This window comes from Oryx dammah, unplaced genomic scaffold, assembly GCF_014754425.2.
Source record: "Oryx dammah isolate SB20612 unplaced genomic scaffold, SCBI_Odam_1.1 HiC_scaffold_5, whole genome shotgun sequence".
In the NCBI taxonomy this organism is placed as follows: Eukaryota; Metazoa; Chordata; class Mammalia; order Artiodactyla; family Bovidae; genus Oryx; species Oryx dammah.
Genome location: NW_024070189.1, coordinates 37,654,358 through 37,674,613, shown reverse-complemented (window position 1 = coordinate 37,674,613; position 20,256 = coordinate 37,654,358).

Here is a 20,256-nt window from a genome sequence, read left to right as displayed (position 1 = left end):
TGACAATATACAGCCTTGACATACTCCTTTTCCTCTTTGGAACAAGTCTGTTGTTCCATGTCCAGTTCTAACTGTTGCTTCCTGACCTGCATACAGATTTCTCAAGAGGATGGTCAGGTGGTCTGGTATTCCCATCTCTTTCAGAATCTTCCACAGTTTATTGTGCTCCACACAGGCAAAGGCTTTGGCATAGTCAATAAAGCAGAAATAGATGTTTTTCTGGAACTCTCTTGCTTTTTCCATGATCCAGTGGATGTTGGCAATTTGATCTCTGGTTCCTCTGCCTTTTCTAAAATCAGCTTGAACATCAGGGAGTTCACGGTTCACATATTGCTGAAGCCTGGCTTGGAGAATTTTGAGCATTACTTTACTAGCGTGTGAGATGAGTGCAATTGCGCGGTAGTTTGAGCATTCTTTGGCATTGCTTTTCTTTGGGTTTGGAATGAAAACTGACCTTTTCCAGTCCTGTGGCCACTGCTGAGTTTTCCAAATTTGCTGGCATATTGAGTGGAGCACTTTCACAGCATCATCTTTCAGAATTCGAAATAGCTCAACTGGAATTCAATCACCTCCACTAGCTTTACTCGTAGTGATGCTTTCTAAGGCCCACTTGACTTCACATTCCAGGATGTCTGGCTCTAGATGAGTGATCACACCATCGTGATTATCTGGGTCATCAAGATCTTTTTTGTACAGTTCTTCTGTGCATTCTTGCCACCTCTTCTTAATATCTTCTGTTTCTGTTAGGTCCAGACCATTTCTGTCCTTTATTGAGCCCATCTTTGCATGAAATCTTCCCTTGGTATCTCTAATTTTCTTGAAGAGATCTCTAGTCTTTCCCATTCTGTTCTTTTCTCTATTTCTTTGCATTGATCGCTAAAGAAGGCTTTCTTATCTCTTCTTGCTATTCTTTGGAACTCTGCATTCAGATGCTTATATCGTCCCTTTACTCCTCTGCTTTTTGCTTCTCTTCTTTTCACAGCTATTTGTAAGGCCTCCCCAGACAGCCATTTTGCATTTTTGCATTTCTTTTCCATGGGGATGGTCTTGATCCCTGTCTCCTGTACAGTGTCACGAACCTCATTCCATAGTTCATCAGGCACTCTATCTATCAGATCTAGGCCCTTAAATCTATCTCTCACTTCCACTGTATAATCATAAGGGGTTAGATTTAGGTCATACCTGAATGGTCTAGCGGTTTTCCCTACTTTCTTCAATTTAAGTCTGAATTTGGCAATAAGGAGTTCATGATCTGAGCCACAGTCAGCTCCTGGTCTTGTTTCTGTTGACTGTATAGAGCTTCTCCATCTTTGGCTGTAAAGAATATAATTAATCTGATTTCGGTGTTGACCATCTGGTGATGTCCATGTGTAGAGTCTTCTCTTGTGTTGTTGGAAGAGGGAGTTTGCTATGACCAGTGCATTTTCTTGGCAAAACTCTATTAGTCTTTGCCCTGCTTCATTCTGCATTCCAAGGCCAAATTTACCTGTTACTCCAGGTATTTCTTGACTTCGTACTTTTGCATTCCAGTCCCCTATAATGAAAAGGACATCTTTTTTTTGGTGTTAGTTCTAAAAGGTCTTGTAGGTCTTCATAGAACCATTCAACTTCAGCTTCTTCTGCATTACTGGTTGGGGCATAGACTTGGATTACTGTGATATTGAATGGTTTGCCTTGGAAATGAACAGAGATCATTCTGTCATTTTTGAGATTGCATCCAAGTGCTGCATTTCGGACTCTTTTGTTGACCATGATGTCTACTTCATTTCTTCTGAGGGATTCCTGCCTGCAGTAGTAGATATAATGGTCATCTGAGTTAAATTCACCCATTCCAGTCCATTTTAGTTCGCTGAATCCTAGAATATTGACGTTCACTCTTGCCATCTCTTGTTTGACCACTTCCAATTTGCCTTGATTCATGGACCTGACATTCCAGGTTCCTATGCAATATTGCTCTTTACAGCATTGGACCTTGCTTCTATCACCAGTCACATCCACAAGTGGGTATTGTTTTTGCTTTGGCTCCATCCCTTCATTCTTTCTGGAGTTATTCTCCACTGATATCCAGTAGCATATTGGGCACCTACTGACCTGGGGAGTTCCTCTTTTTGTATCCTATCATTTGCCTTTTCATACTGTTCATGGGGTTCCCAAGGCAAGAATACTGAAGTGGTTTGCCATTCCCTTCTCCAGTGGGCCACATTCTGTCAGGCCTCTCCACCATGACCGGCCCGTCTTGGGTTGCCCCATGGGCATAGTTTAGTTTCATTGAGTTAGACAAGGCTGTGGTCCTAGTGTGATTAGATTGACTAGTTTTCTGTGAGTATCATTTCCGAGAGAGCTCTGAAAGTGAAAGTGAAGTCGTTCAGTCATGTCCGACTCTTTGTGACCCCATGGACTGTAGCCTACCAGGCTCCTCTGTCCATGGGATTCCAGGCAGTAGTACTGGAGTGGATTGTCATTTCCTTCTCCAGGGGATCTTCCCAACCCAGGGATCGAACCCGGGTCTCCCACATTGTAGACAGATGCTTTACCATCTGAGCCACCAGGGAAGTCCTTAGAGAGCTCTACAATGGTTGTTTCAACAATTCTGGTCAGTTTCATAATTTCATTTTGGATGGGGATTTGCCAAACCTTTTCTCTGATGTTTTTTGGTTCCTTAGCTAAACATATAAATTTCATAAGCAAATTCTCTTACATATTTAACTACTACCTATAGATATAATCAAGTTCAAAGGCTGAATCCCAACACCATTACGAGGTACTGTTTAGCATCTCACAGCAACGTATAACCAATATTTAATCCTTTCTTACTCACTCTGAAATTTCATAAAAAGTATACAATTTTAATAATATTAAGATCAAAAGACACAGGGAATATCTTCTTTGATTATTGGAAAGGAGAGAGATGAAGGAAAAGTCTGAGACTCATTCTGTTTTCCAAGTAGCATCATTCCTAATGTGAAGAACTTATAACTTAGATGGAATAGGATAGTAGAGTTGCTGCAAACCTAAACATCATTTATTTGACTCTCTCTTTTTATAGATGAGGAAACTGAGTCCCAGGAAGTCTAGGTGTGGGAATCAATTTTGACCTGCTATTTTTTTCAAGATTTAGTAATATATGTGTAGCTATTCTTTTTTTAGCAGCTGCAGATAGAGTTGGAAGAGTTGAAAAGCTATGTGGAAGACTGATGTTGGCTACTTGGCAGGATAAAAAGACTCCCAGTACTATCTTTTACTTTGTTTCCAAGGGAAAGAATATGCTTTGTTTTGACAGCAAAGGATTCTTTCTACAAAAAAAGAAAAATCAATTTCTACAGCTGCCAGCTCTGTATTTTCCAGCTATGTGGTTAGAAATATGAAATTGAAATACTGGGTTGGCAAAAAGCTCATTTAGTTTCTTCTGTTCTATCTTATGGGAAAATCTGAATGAGCTTTTTGGCCAACCAAATATAATGGTCAGGGATTTGTATTAGGATCCACCTGGGAAGGTATGCCTGGGAGAGGATGTGATGAATTCACACTGTACTACTTCTCCACAGTTTAGAAAAAAAGACATCTATTTGGGTCATTGATATCATTGCTCAGAGTACCACGATTGCCTATCATCTCTCATAAGATCCTAGGCTGAATTAGACTTCTGCTTTCAGAAATGGACCAGATAAGAACAAACAGACCTCTCTAAGAGGAGCAGGGGTTTCCTGCAGTTTGTCTAAAGTCTTTATAGTCCTCTATAGCTAATGGCAGCTAGTTACACTTAACACCTGGCCCATTATATCAGATTCTCTGTTTGAATTTAGCCACACTTGTCTTGTTTTGGACCTTCTGTATCAAATATCTTGCAATGGGTGGAGATACACAACCTCTAATCATGGAAGCAGCTTGTACATCAGACACTAGGAAAAGGGATTTTTTTAGTCAAAATAACAAGTAGCTTTTAAAGAAAGGGAAGGAGAACTAGGGGAGTGATAGTTTGAGGTTTGCAGATCTCAGGATTTGAAATCATCTGATGTTACTAAGTAGTATAGGACTGTTGGTTAGAACTGCTTTCTTATAGGGATAAATACTGTTGCCTTGACCTAACACTGACCACAGGCCAGGGACTTAGAAAAGACTGATGTCATGAGGAAGAGAGATAGCAGGATGAAGAAAGGAGGAGAGGATAGAAAAAAAGAGGAAAAGAGGGAAGAGAAATAAAGGAACTCAGAGGAGGAGTTAGCAGAAAGGGAAAGGAAGAGAAAGGAAGAAAAGAAAAATGGAAGATGAAGAAGAAAATCACAAAAGATGACAACAAAAATTCTATTACATATTATAAAACATAAGCACTGTTTTTTCTTAGGCTCCTACATAAGAGAAATCTGTTAACCTCTCTGAAAGTGAAAGTTGCTCAGTCATGTCTGACTCTTTGTGACCCCAAGGACTATAAAGTCCATGGAATTCTACAGGCCTGAATACTGAAGTGGGTAGCCTTTCCCTTCTCCAAGGGATCTTCCCAACCCAGGGACCAAACTCAGGTCTCCCGCACTGGAGGCAGATTCTCTACCAGCTGAACCACCAGGGAAGCCCAAAAATACTGGAATGGCTAGCCTATCCCTTCTCCAGTGGATCTTTCCATCCCAGGAATTGAACCAGTGTCTCCTGCATTACAGGTGGATTCTTTACCAGCTGACTTTTACCAGTTAGTTGCTTCCCTGATAGCTCAGACGATAAAGCGTCTGCCTACATTGCCAGAGACCCAGGTTCAATCCCTGGGTTGGGAAGATCTCCTAGAGAAAGAAATGGCACCCCACTCCAGTATTCTTGCCTGGAAAATCCCATGGGCAGAGGAGCCTCGTAGGCTACAGTCCATGGGGTTGCAAAGTTGGACACGACTAGACGACTTCACTTTCACTTTTTTTTACCAATTAACCTCTCCAGGCTTGTGTCATTCTACCTGTTGAGTGAATGGATTGGACCAAATGACCAATATGGTCCTTGGTGGCTTACTATCCCATGAGAATAAAACTATCCCATCATAGATAATTGTCAGTCTGCTACTGTCTCTGTGATCCATCTATCACTCCTCACTCACTTACTCTGTTCTAGTCATGTAGACTTTTCTGCTGTTCCTTCAACATACAGCGTCCATTCCTTATCCTCTGATGGCCTCCTCAGTCTTTTGCATTGCCACCCCCTCTTCCTGAAGTTTCTCCCACCAGTTCTTCACAAGGCATGCTCTTCTGCATTGCTTACATATCTGCCTAAATAGCAGCTCCTTGGAGAGTTCTTCCCTGACCTTCCTACATAACAGGAGATCTCATCTGCACTCTCCCATTCTTCTTTAATACATTATTCAGTTCTACTTACTTACAGTGTAACATAAATGTATGTCATTACATGTTTTTGTTGTATCTATGCCTCTATGAGGCAAGAATTTTGTCTTCTTTTGTGATCCTTAACACCATAGTACCCGTCACCTCATAGGCAATCAATAAATATTTATAGAATAAACCTCACATGGCTATGCTGGTAGACCAGTCAGGTTTTAATATCCCCTTTTTATATGTCATGATACTACAGTGTAAAATAGGGGATGGGCTTAAAACATCCTGTGATTTGGGGTTATTTCTGTCTTATTCCCTTGTCACTCAGCACTTCCCTTGCATTTATACTAGACTTCAAGATGGTGCTTCCCTCCCCATCCCCATCCCTACCAAACTCCATAACATCCTGCTCTGATTAATAAATTACAATCAATTGCAATGCCTTATTATCTCCTTAGGAGGCCTGAAAAGAATGTAATAGATGAAGCATACTTACCTCTCAGCATGGGAGGGGAGCTATGGCTGGGTAACCCAGAAAAAAAATACTTCAAGAAGAAAAAATTATGTACGTGAACAAATGAAAAGCTGTTTTAGGTAGAAATAACTGAAATGCATTTGCTGCTTCTAAATAGCAAGTTTAATAAAAGTTTCTTGGTTTGATGTTTGGAGGCTTAAAGTAGCTTTTTTCCAAGTGTGGTCACCACCTGATTCAGATACATCCAAGGTGCTTGGAAAGAATGCAAATACCTGGGAAAACTCCAGATTGATAGAATCAGAATCTCTGAAGGTGTGGTTCAGAAATTTGTATCTTTACTAAGTTCCCTGTGATGTTTTCTGACACACATTAGAGTTCACACTAAAACTGGCTGAATGATTATTTAAACAAATATTGTAATATTAATGTATATATATAGAATCTAGAAAAATAGTACTGATGAACTATCTGCAAGGCAGCAATGGATATGCATACACAGAAAACAGACTTGTGGACACACAGGGGGAAGGAGAGGGTGGGACAAATTGAGAGAGTGGTATTGAAACATATACATTATCACATGAAAAACTGATAGCCAGTGGAAATTTGTTCTATGATGCAAGGAGATCAAAACTGGTGCTCTGTGACAGTCTAGAGGGGTGAGATAGGGTAGGAGGTGGGAGGGAGGTTCAAGACAGAGGGGACATATGTATACTCATGGCTGATTCGTCTTGATAGATGACAGAAACCAACACAATATTATAAAGCAATTATCATCCAATTAAAAATAAATTTAAATTAAAAATAAAGCTTAATGTAAAAATAAAAATAACACAATCAAAAAATGGACAGAAGATATGTCTCTAAAGAAGACAGAGAGATGACCAACAAGCACAATAAAAGATATTCAATGTAGCTAATTATTAGAGAAATGCAAATCAAATCTACACTGTGGTATCATCTCACAGTGATAAGAATGGCCACCATCAAAATGTCTACAAATAACACATGCTAGAGAGGGTGTCTAAAAAGGGGACCCTCCTAGGAAACATTGGTGGAAATGTAAATTGGTCCAGCCATTATGGAGTACAATATGGAGATTCCTCAAAAAAGTCTAAGAATAAAGTTATCATATGATCCAGTAATCCCACTCCTGTGCTTATATCTAGAATAGATGAAAACTCTAATTCAAAAAGGTACATGTACCCCACTGTTCTTAGTGGCACTATTTACAATAGCCAAGACACGGAAGCAACCTAAATGCCCATCAGCAGACGCATGGATAAAGATTTGGTGTATACATACAATGGAATATTAGTCCACTTCAGTTCAGTCGCTCAGTCGTGTCTGACTCTTTGTGACCCCATGAATCGCAGCACACCAGGCCTCCCTGTCCATCACCATCTCCCGGAGTTCACTCAAACTCACATCCATTGTGTCGGTGATGCCATCCAGCCATCTCATCCTCTGTTGTCCCCTTTTCCTCCTGCCCCTGATCCCTCCCAGCATCAAAGTCTTTTCCAATGAGTCAACTCTTTGCATGAGGTGACCAAAGTACTGGAGTTTCAGCTTTAGCATCATTCCTTCCAAAGAACACCCAGGGCTGATCTCCTTCAGAATGGACTGGATGGACCTCCTTGCAGTCCAAGGGACTCTCAAGAGTTCTCCAACACCACAGTTCAAAAGCATCAATTCTTTGGCACTCAGCTTTCTTCACAGTCCAACTCTGGCATCCATACATGACCACTGGAAAAACCATAGCCTTGACTAGATGGACCTTTGTTACTCAGTCATAAAAGAGAATAAATTAATGCCATTTGCAGCAACATGGATGGACCAAGAGACTATCATACTGAGTGAAGTAAATCAGGCAAAGACAAATATCATTTGATATTACATATATGTGGAATCTAAAAAAAGATGATACAAATGAAGTTATTTACAAAACAGACATAGATTCACAGATATAGAAAATTAATTTGTGGTTGCCAAAAGGGAAAGGGGACAGGGTAATAAGTTAGGAGTTTGAGATTAAAAGAACATACCACTGTATGTAAAGTAGATAACCAACATGGACCTACTGTACAGCACAGGGAAATATATTCAATATCATACAATAACCTATAATGAAAAAGAATCTGAAAAGTTATATATATATATACATATACACATGTATATAAACTCAATCACTTTGCTGTACACCTGAAATTAATACAACATTGTAAATCAACTATATTTCAATTTAAAAAAAAGAGTAAATTACTTGATTTAGGGATTCTTTCCTTCATTATTACAAACATTTGCTGAGTGCCTATTATGTGTGAGACTCTGTGCCAGGTACTTGGATACAGAAATGAATGAGATGTGAACTTTGTGGTAAAGGCCTCTGTCTTTTAAAAATCACTAAAGGTCAGAGAGAGAAGTCTGAAGTACCATGAAAGTATCCCATTCTGTAGTCTGGGTGAGAAGGCTACTGTCAGATTTGAAGGTTTATCATGTGGAAGGGATAGTATATTAAAAAGCAGAGACATCACTTGCTGACAAAGCTCCGTATAGTCGAGGCTACGGTTTTTCCTGTAGTCATGTATGGATGTGAGAGCTGAACCACAAAGAAGGCTGAGCACCAAAGAATTGATGCTTTTGAACTGTGGTGTTGGGGAAGACACTTGAGAGACCCTTGGACTGCAAGGAGATCAAACCAGTCCATTCTAAAGGAGATCAGTCTTGAATATTCATTGGAAGGACTGATGCTGAAGCTGAAGTTCCAATACTTTGGCCACCTGATGCGAAAAGCAAACTCGTTGGAAAAGACCCTGATGCTGGGAAAGATTGAAGGCAGGAAGAGAAGGGGACAACAGAGGTTGAGATAGCTGGATGGCATCACCGACTCAAAGGACATGAGTTTGAGCAAGCTCTGGGATTTGGTGAAGGACAAGGAAGCCTGGAGTGCTGCAGTCCATGGGGCTGAAAAGAGTTGGACACGACTTAGAGGCTGAACAACAACACGTAGAAGGGACAGAAGCCATGTTCTCTGTGATCCAGAGACAGAAGTAAGGAAATGGATGACTGTTTCAGGAGAGTCAACTTCAGCTCCACATGAAGAATAATTTTCCTGTGATCAGAGATGCCTAGCTGGGGCATAAACAGTCACTGGCTTCATCAAAGTGGGTATTGGAAAACTATCTGTAAGGGACTTGGCAAGAGGGATTACCACACTTAGGGGGAGGTGGAGCTCCATTTCTTCTGACTCTAAGATTCACTGATTCACAAAAATACATATCAATCAATATTTCACAACAATTTATGGACAAAAATTATTTTATGTCTAGACTCTGTGAAGGGTATAAAACACACAAGACAGGCTCAACATTCTTACAGAATAAGAAGAAAAGAATAGATATGAAGATTGACAGCTAGCATTTCTTGCAAGCTTATTGTGTGTTTGACCTTATGTTAAACACCTTCTATATATTACTTTATTTTGTCCTTAGAGCATCCTTGTGGTATAGGTACCATTATCCTCTCCATTTTATAGCTGGACCCAATGATATTTTAGCCAAGTGACCTTCCCAGGAAGAGGAGTACCATTGGAGGATAACTTGTTGGTTTTGCAGATTTTGAAATGTTTAGACAAAGTTCTCATGTGAGACTCCCTGGCTAATATGCACTCAGGTCTCAAATCTTGCTTCAGTATCACTTCCTGCGGATAATCTGCTCAACTCCCATAGATTAAGCCAGGTTTCTTGACCATCTGATCCCACAATAACTTGTGTCTCTCTTTCTTAGCTACTGCCATGAACTATTATAAGGGGAAGAGACAGTTTGACATCTCATTTAACAGAGATTCAATTTATTCAGCTGAAACTATGTTTCATCTTATTCTATAATGGCACAGTGGTTACTGAATCCTAAATCCTCCTGGGGGTTTGCTCAGCCTGGGAGAGAAATATAAAATTTCAGTTTTACCATAGCCTGCATGTGTCACACAAAAACTCAAAGGTTCTTTGGCCCACAGTGAGTGGCTTTAGGTTTGCATATAAAACCCTTCTTTCAAGATCTCTGATCACCACTTTTTTCTGACTTCCTCCTCCACCCTGGCCCACCCTCATCATAACCCTAACCCTAACCCTAATGCCTAATGAGCCTTGCTGTTTCTCCTCTTCATTATTTTGCTCATACTGCCACCTCAGCCTGAATCCCTGTATCCTGCCTCTCTGCTTGGAACTTTCAAGACATCGTCTTTCTCACGAGACCACCCCCTGCTTCATTTGAGCCCACACTGTATACCCCTCACAGAATTCTATAATAACACCTGCAACACTTGGTTTCACTTAAGCCTCTTTCTACTAGATGAAGGAGAGCAATGTTTTTCTGGAAAGACTCAGTAAATATTTTAAGTTCTGTGGCCCACACGGTTTCTATTATCTGCTTATCTCCACTGATGTAGCACAAAGCAGCCAGAGATGATATACAAATGAGTGGACCTGGGTGTGTTTCACTAACACTTGATTTGGCAAAACAGGCTTTGGGCCAAATTTGGCCCAGGTTTGTTCTAGGTATATCTGTTCTAGGTTATCAGCTCTTCAGAATACTTACCATTATCTATTTCTTTCTAGGTGCTATCCTCGGGGCTTCCTTGTAGCTCAATTGATAAAGAATCTGCCTGCAATGTGGGAGACTCGGCTTTGATCCCTGGGTTGAGAAGACCCCCTGGAGAAGGAAATGGCAATCCACTCCAGTATTCTTGCCTGGACAGAGGATCCCATGGACAGAGGATCCTGGCAGGCCACAGTCTATGGGGTCGCAAGAGTAGGACACGACTTAGTGACTGAACCACCGCCACCACAGGTGCTATCCTAATACTTTGTACATGCCAGGTGTTCAGAAAGTGTTGTTGACTGAACACATGATTCCAGTCCTGATAAAAACTAAGTCATGAGCTGACACAATTTCCTTCCTGACTAGTATTTGAAAATCCTAACAATCTTTCCATTTTGAGCTTCAGTTTATCACCTGACAAAAGGAGGAGGTGGCAGTTACCTTGCATCGCTCACAGGGATCTGATGAGGAAAAAAGTGATCTTGCACTTGGGTGAAACTTATATAACATGGAGTACGTACTTGAGAGAATTTTGTATCATTTGCTTTTGGGCCTGTAGCCAGTGAGGTCTTCACAAAAACTGTTAGCGGATGAGGAAATGTGCAAATGGGAGGTCTGATTTGGCAAATGAAACTGACAGAGGAAGACATGAGGAGCAGGCAGGAGAAGCATTTACATCCAGAGGCTGCACTGACTCTAGCTCAGCAGCTGTTGGAGCTGTTGTGCAGCCTCATTACCACCCTGATGTGGTGATCGCCCCAGTGGGAACTGATGTGTCCCCTCAAGAAGCAGGGCTGGGTGCTTCTCAGGGGTTGCCTTAAGCTGATATGAGCCTGGGTCAAGCCTTAGTGAGGAGTTGTGCAAGACAGCAGTGGTTCCTTGGGGAACTATGTCACTGGTAGATGGACATATCATAGATCAAGTTGCCTCGAAGACCTGAGTGTGTCCATGGCAATGTGAAACTAAGGGAAATGTGCAGATCCGAGGCACCTGGTGATAGGCACGCAGGACAATTCAGAAGGCAAGGTAAACCAGGAAGAGATAGACAATAAGAACAGATCAATCACAAGTCATGAAATTGAAACTGTGATTAAAAATCTTCCAGCAAAGAAGAGTCTGTGACCAGATGATTTCACAGGCAAATTCCATCAAACATTTAGAGAAGAGCTAACACTTATCCTTCTCAAACTCTTCCAAACAACTGAAGAGGGAGGAATACTCCCAAACTCATCTACAAGGCCACCATCACCCTGATACCAAAACCAGACGAAAATATCACGCCAAAAAAAAAAAAAAAAATTATAGAAGGTAAGGTAAGAATGTGCCCAAATCAAAGCAGAACCACTGTGAAAGAATCAGAGCAGGAAAGATGGTACAATCTGTCTTCTGTTCTCTCTCCCTCTTACTGTGAAGAGCCCAAATGCAATCTACATTATTGGTACTTTAGATTGCTCATTATATGGGTCAGTTATGCCCCAGTGGGCTATTACAGAAATCTGTCTCCATTTAGAACACTGCCTTTATTAGTAAGTTAATTCCAAGGTTTTCCCAATTGATTTATAAACTAGTGGCTTAGTTGGTAAAGAATATGCTTGCAGTGCACGAGACTGCCTGCAATGCAGGAAACTTGGGTTTGATCCCTGGGTCAAGAAGATCCCTGGAGAAGGAAATGGCAATCCCCTGGAAAAGATCCAGTATTCTTTCCTGGAGAGCCCCATGGACAGAGGAGCCAGGCATGCTATAGGCTACGGGGTCGCAAGAGTTGTACACAACTTAGCAACTAAACCACCAACCATCACCACCAGGTCAGCTTTACCCTATTTGGTATCTGTCTAGTTGATGTGTTTTGCCTTCTTTCTCTTTGTGAACACTTTGAATCCAGCTGGCCTGCCTGCCTGTGCCTTTTGCTTTGCTCTCTCTGTGGCTTTTAATACCAGCAGTAGCTCAGTTGGTAAAGAATTTGCTTACAGTGCAGGAGACCCGGGTTCAATCCCTGGGTTGGGAAGATCCCCTGGAGAAGGAAATGGCAACCCACTCCAGTATCCTTGCCTGGAAAATCTCATGGACAGAGGAACCTGGTGGATTGCAGTCCATGGGGTGGCAAAGAGTCGGGCACGACTGAGCGACTAACACACACACACACACAAACGAATAACGAGGAGGGCTTTTCATATTATTTGGTGCCATGGACTCTGTTGGCAGAGGTTCTAATTTAGTGTGGGTAGGACATAGGCATCAGTATTTTTTAAAAGCCCTCAGAGGGGATTATAATTTTTTTTTTTGGTAAGTTTAACACTTCAATGCAGTGGTTAGCGCTCAGGCATCTGGAAGAGACAAGGATAGTTCCACGTTCTCACTTCCCACTTAGAATTTGACCACGGGAAAGTGATCTAACCTGTTACATAGTTATTTCATCATGTTTAATAGGGTTAATAGTAGTCCCTTCCCTATATGAAGGACAGATTAAGATAGCATATAAACAGCACTTACAATAGCAAGTAGCACATAGTAGGTTAGTAATAAATAGCAAGTATGATGGCTATTTTAGTTTTTGTTCTTATTGTGGGGGTTATAATTTTTACTGTTGTTATGATTATGATTATGATGGTGATAATCACCAGTAATATACACACTTTATTTGCCTACTTCTGGACCCCATTGGTTACTTCCAGGCACAACAGAAAGCTAACCTTCTATTTTTGCTTTTCCATTCTATAGCAGGCTATGTAAACAACTATAGAACAGGAGTCTAGAACTAGAGTCAGAAGACCTATGTTATAGACGCCCATTCTGCCATATATTAGTTACGTGATCTTAGGTAGCCTTCTAGTTTTCTCAGTTACAAAGGCAAACCAATATATATACACACAAAAGAGCAATACCATTCCCTGAGAGGGAAGACATTTAAACTGTGTGCATGCCACTCCACAAAGACAACCTGTAACATCTTTCTTCCTGTAGTGTAATCCTTTTACTCCTTTAACCACAAGTCAAAGTTCTGCCTTCTTGCTTAAGAACTTATGGAGGACATCAGTTTTACTTTTGTGTTTCCACAATTTACTACTGGTACTTCCATTTTACTTTGTCTTGCATTATAACTAGTTGTTTATTTCTATTCTCTCTTACTATGAGGTCACTAAAGCCAGAGAGCAATTTTTTTTTCCACGTGTAGCCAGATATTTTCTAGAAATAAAACTTAGCATGTTAATTAGCCATAGCTGTATAACAAGCAACCTCAAAATCTCAGAGGCTACAAAGTAAGCATTGATTTCCTGATCATGCTCTACTGGTCAGCTGGAGAAGCCCTGCTTCAGGCTGTAGGTCTGTGGGTTGGCCAGGGCTGCTCGGCTTTATGTGTCTCTCATTCTTTATCTGGGACTGGTGGGTTGCTGGAGCATGTTCTTCTCATGACCATTGCAGAAGTGCAAGGGGACAAGCTCAACCTTACAAGCCCATTTTAAGCCATTGTTCATGTTGTATCTATATTTATCATCAGCCAAAGCAAACCACATGGTCAAGAGCAAAGTCATCTACAATGAGAACTGAAATTTACATGTGTGTAATAAGGTTGAAAAAGGCAGTGAAAAGCAAATAAGCATTTTCAGCTAATAAAATTCATCATGATGCTGGGAAAACATTTACTAAAATATTCACCATGAAACATTTATTTCAGGAGACATGACTTAATCTTTCATCAGAAAGGAGGGAAGGGGTGGGATTCTGTGGTAAATTAAGTACAGAAAATACAGAGGGATATTTAAGTAATTTTTTGTTTTGCTAACTGAGGCACTTTCAAAGTTTTTTATTTGTTCGCTTGTGTCATGAATATGTTAAAAGACGACATAGTACGTAGCTTTAGCAAATTTTACAGGAGATGAAACTTTCCTTTTAGGAGCATCTTGCTGAACTAGCATTGTGTGGCCCTATTTCAGGACAGTTATTTGGTAGAATGATGGGAACATGGTTTTCTTAATCTTTCACTTAGAAGGGCTGCTTAAAGAGTTGATGAAGGATTAAGGAAGTAAGGGCAGAATGGCCAATGAGAAAGTTGAATGAAGACTCCAGTTAATGAGAGAAAGTGGACATAGTGAGACAACTATTTCAAGAAAGCATGCTCTTGTGAAACCCAAATAATTAGTCAATATAGAAATTGAGAATTCTAACAATACCCTCCATGTTTCAAGTCACTATAGTGTCAAAGCAGAACCTGTCTGGTTGATGAATCAGAGTTAAGACTTTGGAATAAAATTACATTTATTTCAACATAAGAGGACAGGAAATCCTGTCCTCTCTGAGGTGTCATGCTTCAGACTGCAAAGCTGGAGCTGATTTTCAGGGTTAGGGGATAAACCCACAGAAGGAATAGACTTTGGGCTCATTCTGAACTCTCCTCTCTGATTGGTATCCATCTCCCCTCTCAGTCTGTTGTTCTTTCCTTTTCAACTGCTTCACTGAACTCTAATCTGGAGAACACAGAGCTGAAACTCCCCTAGCTCTGTTGACAAATAGCTGATGCATTGATTAGATGGATGGAACTGATAGAAGCAAAGCTATTATTGGGAGTGAATTGAGGAATGTAGATAAATGAACAGAGAGAGGGAACCAGGAAAAGAGACACAAGACCTATTTTGTGGAAGAGTAGGAGAGCCCTTCTGTACCCATGGGGTCAGGCTGCAGGGAAATGTATGGAGATGGGTTTGTGAATCAGGACTGAATAATACAACTTAGATCAAAGATAGAGATGAGAAACACAAAATTTGAAGATGCAAAGTTTATTAGTTTCTTTCTGACAGCTTCAAAAAAATAAATGTATTAATTTCTTTGATTTCCTTGTGACTGTAACAAGTGTTTAGAGCAAATTGTTGACTTTCTTTGTCAAGAAATAAAATAGTAAAGACAGCTTTTATGGCCGAGGTGATAGATTCAACTGCCTAGAGAGCCTCCGTAGATGATGTTAATAGATGAAATTGGACAGGGGTGAATTGGGAAGACAGGGAAAGGGGGAAAAGTGTTAGTCTCACAATTGTGTCTGATTCTTTGCAACCCATGAACTGTAGCCTGCCAGTCTCCTCTGTCCATGGAATTCTCCAGGCAAGAATACTGGAGTGGGTAGCCATTCCTTTCTCCAGGGGATCTTCCTGACCCAGGAATGAAACCCAGATCTCCTGCATTGCAGCAAATTCTTTATTGTCTGAGGCACAAGGAAAGGCCAGTGATACTGGTAAATGAACCTAAAAGCACATGCCCCATCTGTTAGGAAAATTAAATAGTCATGTTTAGGCTTCAGAGAAGGGCTTCCCTGGTAGCTCAGATGGTAGGGCGTCTGCCTGCAATGCAGGAGACCTAGGTTTGATCCCTGGGTCTGGAAGATCCCCTGGAGAAGGAGGTGGCAACCCACTCTAGTATTCTTGCCTGAAAAATCCCAAGGACAAAGGAGCGTGGCAGTCTACAGTCAATGAGGTCACAAAGAGTCGGACATGACTGAGCAACTAACACTTTCACTTTCAGGCTTCAGAGACAAAGCAGAACAGGCCTCTGACCTTACTTTTAACCTGCCTGAATACTGCCCTGACTGTGAGTGACTGCCTACTATGAGTGTAAGACTTGTAGCACCATAGATAGGATGGGGTGAACTTGAGATTGTTGAATCTCTGGAGGGGATCTGGCCAACCAAGCTCCAGGCTTAACAACATTCCAAGTTTTACAAGATAAAACAAACAGCATTAACCTGAAACCAGAGTTGCAGATTGCTCACAGTTGGCATCCTGGGATTATAAGTGGGAACCACAAACTGCAGTTTTCAAAGTCTCAGTCATGGAGCAGAAATGCTGCCTGGGACATTTTCCCTGTTGGGACTCCAGATGTGCTGTGACCCGGGACTTCCCAGCACCGTTTGAGTCTGGATGTTGGTGAAAACCCAGTTTGGTGATGCATCCTCTGCTGTTTCTATTTCTCTTTTCTTTTAATGCTAGCATATTGAAAGTAAGCTAGATAATCCTCTAATAAATATTTATTTGTATATAATGAGTGGCTTATTTTGTTAACAAATCCTTTGAACCTGAGACAAAAGTGAAGACTTTTGGCCAAACACCCATCTAAAGAATCAAAAGCTGGAAATCATCTTCAGGCAATTGTTGCCTTGCTAGAATGGGGATCCAGAGTTGCTAGATGTTCTGATTTACAAAGGAAGGCTATGTGTGCACATTCTGTGCGTAAATTAACATCCTTTGGGGCATGCTGTGTGAGATAGCCCAATCCACCTCTCAGGAGTTTGTGAACTCTTCATTAGAGGACGCAGTGAGGTGAGATGGGGAAGGCCAGCTTTGGAATATGACTCCTGGACTTAGATCCCAATGACCTGGGGGTCACTTAATAACTGACTTGAAATTTCCTTGTCACTAAAGAGTGGGGTGATGATGCCCAACTTATACTTAAGTGTCTTAACAGTTGTAGTAAGAATAGCAAAGACATTGGCCCACCAAACTTCTGCTGTCCTTCCTAGGACATAGTCATATCTGGGTACTGACTCCCCAGCAGTGACTACATTTCCTAGGTCTTACTTAGAGCCAGATGTGGCTTGGTGAGTAGTTCTCCATAATGGACTGTGGACAGAAGCGACACGTATCCTCTCTCTGTCAGCTGAATACATGGGATGAGGAGGGGGACTGAGCCGTGAGACAAAAGGAACCTGGGTCTCAGCATCGCCATGTGGAAGACAGCCAGCAGCCCACCAGGAACATCTACTTTCCCTGTTAGATGAGCGATAGACGTACTGCTATTTTGTTTGGGCCACAGTACACATTGAGATCAATTTTTCACTGTAGCCTGACACAGTTCAACAATACAGTCGTTGACACATGGCAGGTGCTATGTGAATGTGAGTTCCATTCCCTTGAGTTATGCTCATAGTTATGCTGAGTTACCTTCTCTTTCACACCTATGACACATGAAGCAATCTCCTGGACTCTTGGCCTGTGTGCTGTCATTCCTCACAACAGTTCTGCCAGGTAGATATTATCACTTACATTTTACAACGTAAATGAATCAGTAATTCTGAGAGGTGAAGTTACACAAACCAGGGTGACCCAGCTCATAAGTGGTAGAGCTACATCATGAACTAGTCTGTCCAGCTCCACGCCTGGGTTTTTTCTGGTGAGCCACACTGTCTTCCTGTCCTGACACTGGGGGCAGATGGAGTATGATGGAAGAAAGATTCCACATGGCTATGAATACGCTGCAAGATGTTTTTAGTCCCTTTTCCTTCTTTGTCAACAAATGGAGCATAGACAGCTTCAGGAAACATTTCAGTAATTTAGAAAGATTTGTGTGACTCCCTGCTGGAACCTAAAAGTATTTTTGCTTATCCAAATTGGATAAAGGATGTGATTTTCCAAAGAAACTTCACACTGAATTATTCTATGACAATAGTATCAGACTGGACTTGCTCAGCTGTATTGAAGATAAGTGAAGGGAAAAGACTTCTCAATGTACCGGAGAATCTAACCTCAAATTTATCTCTGCATCCCTAGGGCTTCTGTCATCACTAACACATAATGGGCATGGAATTATGGTCTGGAAGGGAGGAAGGAAGGAAGCGAGAAAAAATGCAAGGAAAGAATGAAGGAGGAGATGGGGGGAAAAGAGGGAGAAAGGGGAAGTGACAAGAGTAAGGGATCAGAAATTAACTAGGAAAGGAAAAGGGGGAATTCCCTGGTGGTCCTGTGGTTAAGACTTTGCTTCTTCCAATGCATGGGGCATGGGTTCAATCCCTGGTCAGGGAGCTAAGATCCTATATATCACATGGCCCCAAAAAAAAAAAAAAAAAAAAACAGGAGCTGGGGAGAGAAAGGAGGGAAAGGCAAAATAGGAGGAAAACAGGAAGAGAGAGGTCTCAGATTACTAATTGCAGTCCTGTCTTCTATTTTGGGTTGAAGTCCCAGTGGTTGCAATAACCAGATGTATAAACTTCTAACATAAATTTAGAATTGAAAGTCACCTTGGGTATCTACTCAGATCCCTCTCTGGAAAGATAAGGAATTTGAGATTCAGAGGTTAGACAAACCTGAAAACATTTCTCAGCTGGTTAATTGTAGGACCAAGCTTAGCATCTACTTCTCTTCATTCCCAATTACATCACATTAAAAAAGTTTTTGCCGTACAATTGCTGCAATAATAGATGCAGCTGAGATGGAAGCATTGAGGCTGCTTGGCAGAGAATTCACCAAAATAAATACATGTGTGTATATATGTAGCTTCATTATTCTGAGCCAGTGACTTACGATAATGGACCTGGCTAAATTTCACAGGTAAGTTCAGTGAAGACCCAACATACATTTAATTTTGTCAAACATAACTGCAGGAGCTCAGCAAAGAAAGGGAGAAGCAAAGAGGGAGGGAAGAGTTTAAATAAGGAAAGTGGCTGGCCAGTCACTCCTCTTACGCTCCTCTAAGACCACAGGCAGCCAGATACAGGCAGACACACTGTTCCTCCCTTGTTAGTAAGTTCTCTCGTGCTTCCCATGGAGACAGCATTTCACTCTGCCGTTGAGTGTTTGGTGTTTAAAGATACATATTTTTCATACAACATTGCCCCTGTATGCAAGCCAACTCACCACTTCATCTGGTGTTCAACCGAAGAAAGAGCAATCTGTTTCAAAATTGGAGCAAATGCAGTCTGAGTTGGATAGGCTGAGAGTTAGTGTTGGGATCTTCAATGCAGTGCCATTTCAGGGAGGTAGCAAGGAGATTTTTGACTATTTGTGGTGTTTGCTTTAGAAGCTGACTTGTGATCCCAACCAATCCCCTGCCAGGATGTGAGTTTCCTGTGTTACTGATTTCTACCCTGGACATTCAGTCCTATTTGCTCGCCTCTCTAACTTTAACAGGGTCAAGCATCATCCACTTTCATTGGACTTAGTGCTTCCCTGGTAGCTCAGACAGTAAAGGATCTGCCTGCAATGCAGGAGACTTTGGTTCGATCCCTGGCTTGAGAAGATCCCTTGGAGAAGGGAATGGCTACTCACTCCAGTATTTCTTGCCTGGAAAATCCCATGGACAGGGGAGCATGGTGGGCTACACTTTATGGGGTTGCAAAGAATCAGACACTACTGAGTGACTAGTATGTATCATTAACTCCAACAGTGTTATCAGGTAAATACATGCCTCGATGGTGATCAATATTTAAGATTCCTATAATACTGGGGACACATAATACAAAATTGGCAATTTTTTGATGGCAATATTTAAGATTCCTCTAATTATTAGAACCAATAGAAATATTCTCCCAAGGACAGATATTCTGTATATTTCAAAGAGCCGTGGATAATAAGTCAAGGTTCTGAGTCTGAATCTTAGTCTTCCATTGAAGGATGGATGGCCCTGGACATGCCACTTTCATTATCTGGGATTTGATTTCATCACTTAAAGACGCATGCTAGTAATTATGATCCCAAAATTGCTTCCAGATTTTACGTTATTTCAGTCTATTAAATATACTCCCCTTACTTGTGTTTACAGGGAGATGAGAAAATAGCTCTTTTGAATCTGTTTGCCCACCTGCCACTTGGTAGATCAGAAAGCAAGGACAGAATTGAGACTATAATTTGGCTCATTCCCAAATTAGAAGTTTGAAGTTGTCTTACTTTCTTCTACATTTTTTTTTTTTTTTGCTGTTGCAGGTGCAGTCACTCATTGGATTCAGTTTCACTTTTTATACCCAGCATTCAAAATGTAAGAAACCCCAATGTGTGTTCTCCATGTCCTCCCACTATAACCTCATTCCAGTGAATCTGGGCATTGCTGACTGGTCAGGGGTGGGTCTCCTGGACTTGGCTTTCAGGCTACAAATGCTTTCTTATTTCAGTGCTACCAAAGGCT